The sequence below is a fragment of the Myotis davidii genome, unplaced genomic scaffold (assembly GCF_000327345.1).
Source record: "Myotis davidii unplaced genomic scaffold, ASM32734v1 scaffold738, whole genome shotgun sequence".
NCBI classification, from domain to species: Eukaryota; Metazoa; Chordata; class Mammalia; order Chiroptera; family Vespertilionidae; genus Myotis; species Myotis davidii.
The window spans coordinates 1,615,497-1,625,077 of record NW_006289824.1 but is presented as its reverse complement, the minus strand read 5'-3'; the positions used below and the strand labels follow the sequence as shown (position 1 = coordinate 1,625,077).

General features: G+C 36.2%; 1 pseudogene; it reads right to left on the bottom strand.

The window, feature by feature from the left end:
* Positions 1-1,308: 1,308 nt before the first annotated feature.
* Positions 1,309-3,278, bottom strand: LOC102761108 (annotated as a pseudogene).
* Between the last annotated feature and the right edge of the window lie 6,303 nt (positions 3,279-9,581).

Below are 9,581 nucleotides of genomic sequence, written 5' to 3'. Positions count from 1 at the left end.
GAGGCTTGGTGTTCCATTTCAAGACCAGTAGGCCTTCCCCCTCAAAAAACAAAATACAACAAAGCAGACAAACAACAACAACAATAACACCTCAAATCACCAAAACAGAATTTATCCTTGTGGCCATAGAGAGAGTCAAGGTTTTCTTCCACATTTAAAATTCACGGAGGACACCTTCAGAGCCTTCCATACAGTTTAAAATTAGCCAGCAGTGCATTTTTGCATACAGTGCACTCACATAGCAGTACAGTAAATATATAAAATATGTTTTGTTGGTATTTAATTACTTTTGTTTATAACAAATCTCTGATGTCCATTATGGATAGTTTATATTATTTATACATCATTATCCTGACACATACTGAAGAATTATTTGTTTCCAGGCTTCTTGAGTTCATTCATACTTAATGAATAATGAGCAGTAAAAGAAACTCAGTATTTTTGAGACTCCCAGACATCGAGCATAAAATATATATTTGCTTTAGTCCATAGAGTTTCCAAACTTTCTGTTTTATAGGAATGTGGGAAATTACAATAAGAAGGAAGAGGGAAAAAAAACAAGTTAGGTAGCTCTATTATGGCAGCCTGACAAATAATTATGCTCAGGCTGCACTGGTTACTGTGCAGCACATGAAACAATATTCTGCGTTGTACAGAAGCAATTAGGGAGTGGTTCCCTGGGCTACTTTTGCCAACACTATTTAGAAGAGGCAAAATAATATCTGGGATCACTCTCAATTAAAAGAACCCCCAAAGCTAATGAGTTCCTTATATTACTAATACAGTATATAAAGTGTTTTGGGTTTTGTTTGTTACTTAAGAATTCTTACGTGAAAAAAATTATATTTTATTTTTAACTTGAAATGGTTAGAAAGGATTGTGGCTCAGAAGGCAGACATCGCCAGGAGACGATATCAAAACAAGTGAAATAAAGGTATTAAATATTTAATTGATATTCAAACTTACTCAGTGGAAACTCAGTTTGGGCTTTGTATGTGAATTACTACCAACAAGCATTTTTCAAAATCAAAATGTGAAACTAATACTGGTGTTAGGGTTATGTTTTGTTGTATTAAAATTCCATCATTTTATTATTTGCTTTACTAAATTTCTATTTTACCAAAAATATGTACATAATAAAAGTGACATGGCAGAATCCTGTTACGGGAAAAGAGTTAATTGAAGTTTGTGAACAACACATATCTAAGCACAGCAAATATACAAAGAGTAACATAATGGGGTTTCTCCTCCAGAGATTCAAGTCCCTTAAGTAGGGGCGGGGAACCTTTTTTTTTTTTTTGCCTTTGATCATATTTTTATTCAAAATTAGCTGTCCAAAGTGATTTGACTATTATGGAGTAAATGAATTTAAGTTTATGCCTCAGGCTTCCTTCTTCTGTGGTGGGTTTCTTTTCTACGGCTTTCTTTTCAGCTGCTGGTTTCTTGGTACCTGCAGCCTTTTTCCCCACCAAAGGCTCCTTCTGCTTCTCAAGGCCCACAGCCTTCTTGCCTGGAATCCCCTTCTCATCCGATTTGGCTTCTAGCTCTGCTGCTGCTGCTCTATCCACCAGGAGCTGTGGTTCTTGGCCTGGCAAAGAATGGTGTCCCAGCGTATGGTCTTTGCAGAGGGTTTTAGCTTCCACATGATTCTCAGGATTTTCAGTAGATTCCTCCTCAGGACTCCGCAATGAACCTTCTTGCATGGTGCTCAGAGGGCTCTTTGGATCTCTGGGCTTTTCAAGATTCTGCTAAGGTTTGTGTTGAGCATCTTGGGCGTGGGAAGGTTGGAGCTACTCTTGAGGGAGGCAGCTCTACGCCAAGTGCCATACAGCTCATCTAACTTGCGGGAAGCAGTTTCAGCCCAAATGCAGAAATGTCCACCTGCCCTCCAGGAGCAAGTTTCAAAATGTTCAGTTTGCTCACATTAAGGCCAGTGGTTCTCAACCTTCTGGCCCTTTAAATACAGTTCCTCATGTTGTGACCCAACCATAAAATTATCTCCCTTGCTACTTCATAACTGTAATGTTGCTACTGTTATGAATCGTAATGTAAATATCTGATATGCAGGATGGTCTTAGGCGACCCCTGTGAAAGGGTCGTTCGACTGCCAAAGGGGTCACGATTAACCGCTGCATTAAGCAGAGTAATTCTGGGGATGTTGCTGAAGACTTTGATGGCACCGTTGTCCTCATTATAGATGAGGTGCGGTCCCCTTAGCTGGATAGGACCACGGTTTGTCATTTTGCCCTCGCCAGCCCTCATTCGCTGAGAGGCATAGACCTTTTTTTTCTATCCAGACCTTGAGTTTCTTTTTTTTTTTAAATATATTTTATTGATTTTTTACAGAGAGGAAGGGAGAGGGATAGAGAGATAGAAACATCGATGAGAGAGAAACATCGGTCAGCTGCCTCCCGCACACTCCCCACTGGGGATGTGCCCGCAACCAAGGTGCATGCCCTTAACTGGAATTGAACCCGGGACCCTTGAGTCCTCAGGCCAATGCTCTATCCACTGAGTCAAACCGGTTAGGACCAGACCTTGAGTTTCTTAAGAAGCAAAACAGCCTCCTTGGGTTTCTTGGTGCCTTCAACTTTATCTTCAGCCACCAAAGGAAGTTCAGGAATTTCCTCAATACAGTGACCTTTATTTATTTATTTTTAAAAAATATTTTTATTGATTTTAGAGAGGAAGGGAGAGGGAGATAGAAACATCAATGATGAGAGGGATCATTGATCAGCAGTCCCCTGCACACACCACACTGGGGATTGAGCCTGCAACCCAGGCAGGTGCCCTTGGCCGGAATCAAACTGGGATCCCTCTGTCCGTAGGCCGATGCTCTATCCACTGAGCCAAACCGGCTAGGGCAATACAGTGACCTTTAGACATGACCAGTGCTGGTAAGGCTGAGGCAGCCAGCGAAGAGCAGATGGCATATCATTTCTGTGCTGCATTCACTCTGTAGTGCCAATGGCGCCAGGTTTTTGTTGGTGCAAACATGCAGCCCCCACGACACATATTTCCAAAAGCACCCTGGCCAGAACCATGAGTTCCACCACTTGGGACTCTGGGAATTCGAGCCACAGATCTCAGCACTGGTTTGGTGACCTGCCAATTCACTGACAGCATAGGGCTGTCTATTGTTTTTGCATAAGTTGGTGTGAGCAAAGCTCACAAGATCTGGTCGAATGGGAGCCTTGAACACAAAGTGATTTTTTTACCAGATGTTTCCCCGTTTCGGAGTACCCAGATATCAGCGGCGGAGCACATGCCACGGCGGGGAGAGAAGGTCACACTCCTCTCTACCCAGCGGCTCCCACAGGAAAAAAAAAAAGTGGGGAACCTTTTTCTGCCAAGGGACATTTGAATATTTATAACGTCCTTCGCTTAATATAAATCTATGTTTCTATGAAAAAAACAACTCATAGATTTATTGAATTTTGAGTCCCACCTGTGGTTGCCTTGACAGGGCTAAACCAAATGATTTCTCAGGCTTTACACTTCCCGCTTATGGGACATTTCCCACCTCTGCTTCAAGGGGATGAACAACTGGAAAAACAAAACAAAACAAAACAGGAGAACAGCATATGTAAACTTTATTGTTTTATAGAGTTAATAAATACCCTGAAATGTTAGCACAGAAAGGATGCCTGTAGCTGAAGTAGCCAGATGAGGTCTCATAGAGGAGAAATACTTTGGTTTTATGTAGAAGTACTAGCACAATTAGGCAAGGAGAGAGAATGGGCCATTGTTATGTGTCTGAGAAGAGCATGAGCAGAGCCACAAAGATAGAGCATGTAGAAGGAGGAGGGCAGAAGGAAGGAGGCAAATAGAAATACTGGCCTGTTTGAAAAAGAATCTCTGCATTGTGGGCAGAATAATGCTCCCACGAGATGTTCATGTCCTAATTTTCATAATTTTTGAATATGTCAGCTTATATGGCAAAAAAAATAAATGTTGCAGATGGATTTAAGGATGCTAATCAATTAACCTTAAAATAGGGAAATTATTTTGGATTATTGAAGAGAGCCCAATGTTACATAAAGCCAACAAGGGAAACAGAAGAGCCAGAGAATCTGAGAGGAAGATATAACCACAAAAGCAAGAACAGAGTGATGAGATGTGAGAAAGATTCAACCCTAATTTGCATATGGAAATTTGGAATATGGGAAAAGAGGACCACAAGCTAATACTGGCAGCCTCTGGGAGCTGGAAAAGGTAAAGAAAAAGATAAATTCCCTAGAGTTTCCAAAAGTAATAAAGCTGAATAAGACCTGTGGCATTCTTCTAACCAATATGTACTATTGTAAGATCATAAATTTGTATTGCTTTACAGCATTATGTTTGTGGTTATTTGTTCTAGACAGATTGCCTGAAAGCTTGAAAGTTTGGCTAGTTATCATCCCAAGAGTACATATCAACATTTAGATGAAGAAAGCCATATTTTATTAATGGTGTGAAAATACAATTCAAGAGAAAATAAATAAAATATTATACATTTTCAAGTAAAAAAAATACATATTAATGAAGTATATAGTATTTTTTTGTAAGTTAAAAAAACGACAATGCATAAGATAATTTCTTTTCAATTGCTATTTGCCATTTTTTCTTAGAGTTATCAGAAATTACCGAACTTTTTCTGGATATCAATACCTTAATTTAGTATGAATTGAATTAATATGCAGGGTGGGGCAAAAGTAGGTTTACAGTTGGTTGTATGAAAAAAAATATAATAATTAATAAATAGTAATACAAGAAGGAACTCTGTGTTTTCCATACAATTATTTTTATTTTTACCAAAGATAATTATAGTAAAGGTACTTGGTTTATAAAATAAATCTAAACGTATATCTGGTCTATATACGTCTATTTACAGATATATCATTATCTGTAAATAATGATATTTACATAAGAACAGTAAGAATAGAAATTGCTCATATAAGCTCTTTTAAATCTGCTTTGCTGTAACTTTTTATAAGGAATCTTATGTGTAATCTTAACAGCCTCCCAGGGCAAGGAAATACAAGCCACGTACTTACCATTTTCCTGCAATGCCTATAGATTTGGGCACATTTCTTTCCCCCTGAGGTCTTACAAATATCTTGAGGTGCCCGGGTCTGTCAGAAAGGAAACTCCCTAGTGCATTTCATAAATGTGCTGAGAACCCTGTAAGCAAGGTGCCAGGCAAGTTTTTCCAAGGGGCTCTCTCTGCTCCATAGAGTCAACCTTACTTTTCTGAAAATTATCTGGTCATATCTACTAGTAAGACTATGTTCATTCTCAAATGCAGCATTCTAGCCAATGCTTGGCAATAGAGCCAGTTTCCAATTGTGTCTTGTCACAAGAACAGATTCTTATTGAACTGATGTGAAGAACTATACTGTCATGAAAATATAAGAATACTCACTGAGAGTTTCCAAATTCTGGAGGGATCAGCTAGAAAGGAAAATCATGTTTTAATTCTATGTATATAGGTATAATTTACCACATTGTTGTAGTCATAGTTAGCTTAAGAGAAACGGTTCCTTTATATCTGGAAACTAAATATTAAAGAACCAGCAATATTTCAAATAACAAGTCACAAATTTATAATCGTGTTCCTCAGTTCATTTAATAACATTTTATTCATTATCGCTTATATTGATCTGTCTGTTAGCAGTTTTATGAAGCCATTAGTTTCTCTATTCATGTCCTGTAATTTCTAACTTAGTTCAGTGGTATGATCTATAAGTCATTAGAGACATGAATCTTTTTGAAGCTGAAGCACTTTTGTAAAAGCATCAGAGTAAAACAATTATTGTCTTTAATTGAAAAAATACTTTCAAAAATGTATTTGTGAGAGATTTGATCAGAGTTCATTATAATGAAATTGACAAGGAAATTTGGTTGTTCTTGTGACATTCAAGATTTTAAAATAATAACTAGAATTAAAACTGATAAGGTTATATTAGACATATTAGATTTTTAAAATATGTTATTTATTGATTTAGATGGAAAGGAAGGAAGAAAGAGAGAAAGAGAAACTTTAATTTGTTGCTTCACATACTTATGCATTCAATATTTGATTCTTGTGTGTGCCCTGACCGGGGATCAAACCCACAGCCTTGGCTTTCCCCAACTGAGCTACTCGACCATGGCCTGGATATATTAGATTTTTAAAAATTTTATGTAATTTCTACAAAGTTTATATAAATAACATATATCTACACAAATAGAGGAAGATTTAGCAACACTTGTTGAACAGAGCTTTCCATGTAATTTAACATGTCAAATAAGCCTAATAAAAAAAGGAGAGAAAATAAGTATTTTGAGCTTTTACAGAAACCCTCTGAAATATCCAAAAGTTAAAATGACTTTATTTAGAATTTGATTTGGAGAAATCTGTGAAAAATACCAAAAGGTTTGGATATTTGACTAAATGAGGCCACAGATCATTATGAAATAATACTTAATTATCTACTTAACCAAAGTAACAATAATAGATTTCAAAGGCAAATACAGAAGATTAAACAGCTGTTAGGAAAATTTAGCCCTTTTAATATTGAGAAGATTTAGTTTTCTTAAGAAATCAAAGACCTGATTAAGACAGCATTAAGGCCTGACTAAGACATCCTGAAGCAAAGAACTTTAATTTGTTAGAACAAAATCTCTGCTTTCTAGACAGCATACCCAAAAGGCAAAGAAAACACTTCACAATCTTTCAAGAGTAAACCAATAGTCTAAGAAAAATGTGTTCTTTTAACAGACAGAAAAACAAAATTCTAATTTTGTACCAGATTGCTTTAAATATTTACATGTATTTATTAAATTAAATTCATTTCAATCTTAGCCACCTTGACTAAACATTAAATTTTCTTTCCAAAGATCCCTTTTGCATAAACCTTTTAGAATTTTTTTAATTTAAATTTTGTCCCATATTTCCAATTTTACAGTTTGCCTCTTTTTAAAATAACATTATTTTACTTGTACAAATATATTTCCATTTTTTTACTGAAAACACACATCCTGCTTTTTTGCATTCAAAGTAGTTCCCTTTATTATTTCGAGTAGTTTTAATTACATATACTAATTAAAATATTCAACACTTAGAAACCTTGATTTCTAATGAAAAATACATTCAGGCATACCTCACAGACATTGTGAGTTCAGTTCTAGACTACAGCAATAAAGTGAGTATCACAATAAAAGAAGGCATACTATGCTTGCTGTCTTGCCTTAAATTTGTAAAAAATGCAATACCTGTGAAGTGCAATAGAGTGAGGTGCAATAAAATGAGGTGTGTCTATAATTGTGAATTGTCTGTTACACATTCTTACTGGCAAATGTATTAATATATTTTATAATTTCTAGAAATATATGCTTCTGCATACTATTTTTTTTTCAGTGTGGCACGAAACATTTTTATTTACAGACCAAAATGTCTTTAGTTACTCCATAACAAGAGGTCAAAAACAGGTAAATTTAGACTCAAATGGCAATTAAGGTATCAGTATTTTATCTCACTTGGAAATATTACAGACATTTACTGAATTTCCATAATTACTGAATTTAGCAAAATTCCATAAGTAGAAGCGACTAAAGGGGTTTGGGAAACTATCATACAACAAATATTACTGAAAAATTTACCTAAACCCTTTTATTTCACCTATGCCTATTTAATTTATTTGTTCCAAACAATCAAATTTAGATACCTATAAAAACTTTATTAGACTTTTGATAACACCAGTTATCATCTTAAATAATTTTTTGGCTGAAAATTTTTTTTATAACAAAAATACCATGAAGTTATTTAACTAATAACTCAAGGCAGAATAAAAGTTGTTTATCTGAGGTATATTAAAATTGAGAACTCTGAAGCATGCCTATTTATTTAACCCAACAAACAAAGTAGTTTTAATTGACTGGAATTATCGTAGAATTCATGAACTTAAAATACTCAACTTATAAGCACTTACTTTGAAGCCAGTTAAACAGAGGTCTTTCATAAATTAATTTTAGTAATAACATCCAAAAGTAGAAATATACCATATCTATATCATCCACATATAAAACATATAGACAAAACAAAGATTTCTTAGCTTTCATTTTAAAATATTAGCCATGAATCAAGTAGATCATAAAACTCATTAGTTTATAAGTAAGTATGTCTCTGGCAGATGGAATGAGTTAAGATTACACTTTGGTCAAGAGAACCTTTTAATAGTATTTTCTAAAGGGCCTTTTTCTTTTCTTTTTTATTAGTCTCAGCACACCTTTAATTACCTCATTGAATATTTACATTTTTAAGGACAGGGTAAGACATATCTTAGAGGTACAGGAAAAAAGTACAAGTTTTCTCCTACTAATTTTGGAGTATATTAATCTACTACAAAGTCTTAAAGCAATTACTATTTAAATTTATTCTTCTGTTTTTGAAGTGCAGGACAATGCTTTTATTCCAATGTTCGGATATTTACAATATCTCTTTATGTCTGAAAGAAATAGGAGGAAGTCAGAGTTGATTTTGAGTAACTCTGTGTCATGCTTTTGTTTTTCTAAGGTTTAAGAAAGAGAGAAAAGGACTCTCACCACTTTTGCTTCCACTAGATCCCAGAGATCTGGGAGGCTGACAGGTAAGAATTTTTACTTTCTGTGGCTTTTGTCATAGGCAATAGGATCTCTTCATCTGCAGCAGTCCCAGTAGCATTCAGTCAGTGAGGATCCTGCTGACTATTCCAACTGTCAGGGAAGTGGGGAGGAGATATTCTACTTTTCTGGGTTCTTCTGGCTCTCAACTAAAAGTGGAAGAAAATTAAATCCCACATAATGATCACTGATATTTACAGGTCACTAAATACTTGAGGTATAACCTTTTTATGACTGTTTTTCAATTCACTATAGCTATACTTTTAGGTAAGCGCTATTGCTATTTATAACTTTAAGAATAAAAATATATTTTTTATTGGTTATAGCTATACTTTTAGATAAGATCTATTGCTATTTACATTTTTTTGTGTGTGTATATGTGCTTGTTTTTTTATTTATTTACTAGAGACCCAGTGCATGAAATTTGTGCATGGGTGTGGGTTCTCTCAGCCTGGCTTGAACCCTTGTGCAATCCGGGACCGCTGACTCCTATCTGCTTACTCCAAACCACTCGCCGTCCTGCCTGCCTCATCACTTCCAACCACTCACCTGCCTGCCTGATTGCCCCTAACCACTCGCCTGCCTGCCTGATGACCCCTAACCACTCGCCTGCCTATCTGATGACCCCTAACCACTCGCCTGCCTGCCTGATGACCCCTAACCACTCGCCTGCCTGTCTGATGACCCCTAACCACTTGCCTTCCTGCATGATTGCCCCTAACCTCCTCTGCCTCAGCCCCCACTGCCATGGCTTCCTCCAGAAGGACATTGGGAATAACGTCTGGAAGGTCGTTGGGCTGTTTTGTCTAATTAGCATATTACAATTTTATTATTATGGATTTTTTTCTTTATTAAAGAATTACATAAGTGTCCCCCCCTTTATTGCCCCCCCCCCCAACTCATGCCTTCACGCAAGGCTCTGAGGTTTGAGCATCTGATCGGTGCTTCTCTGTCTCTGG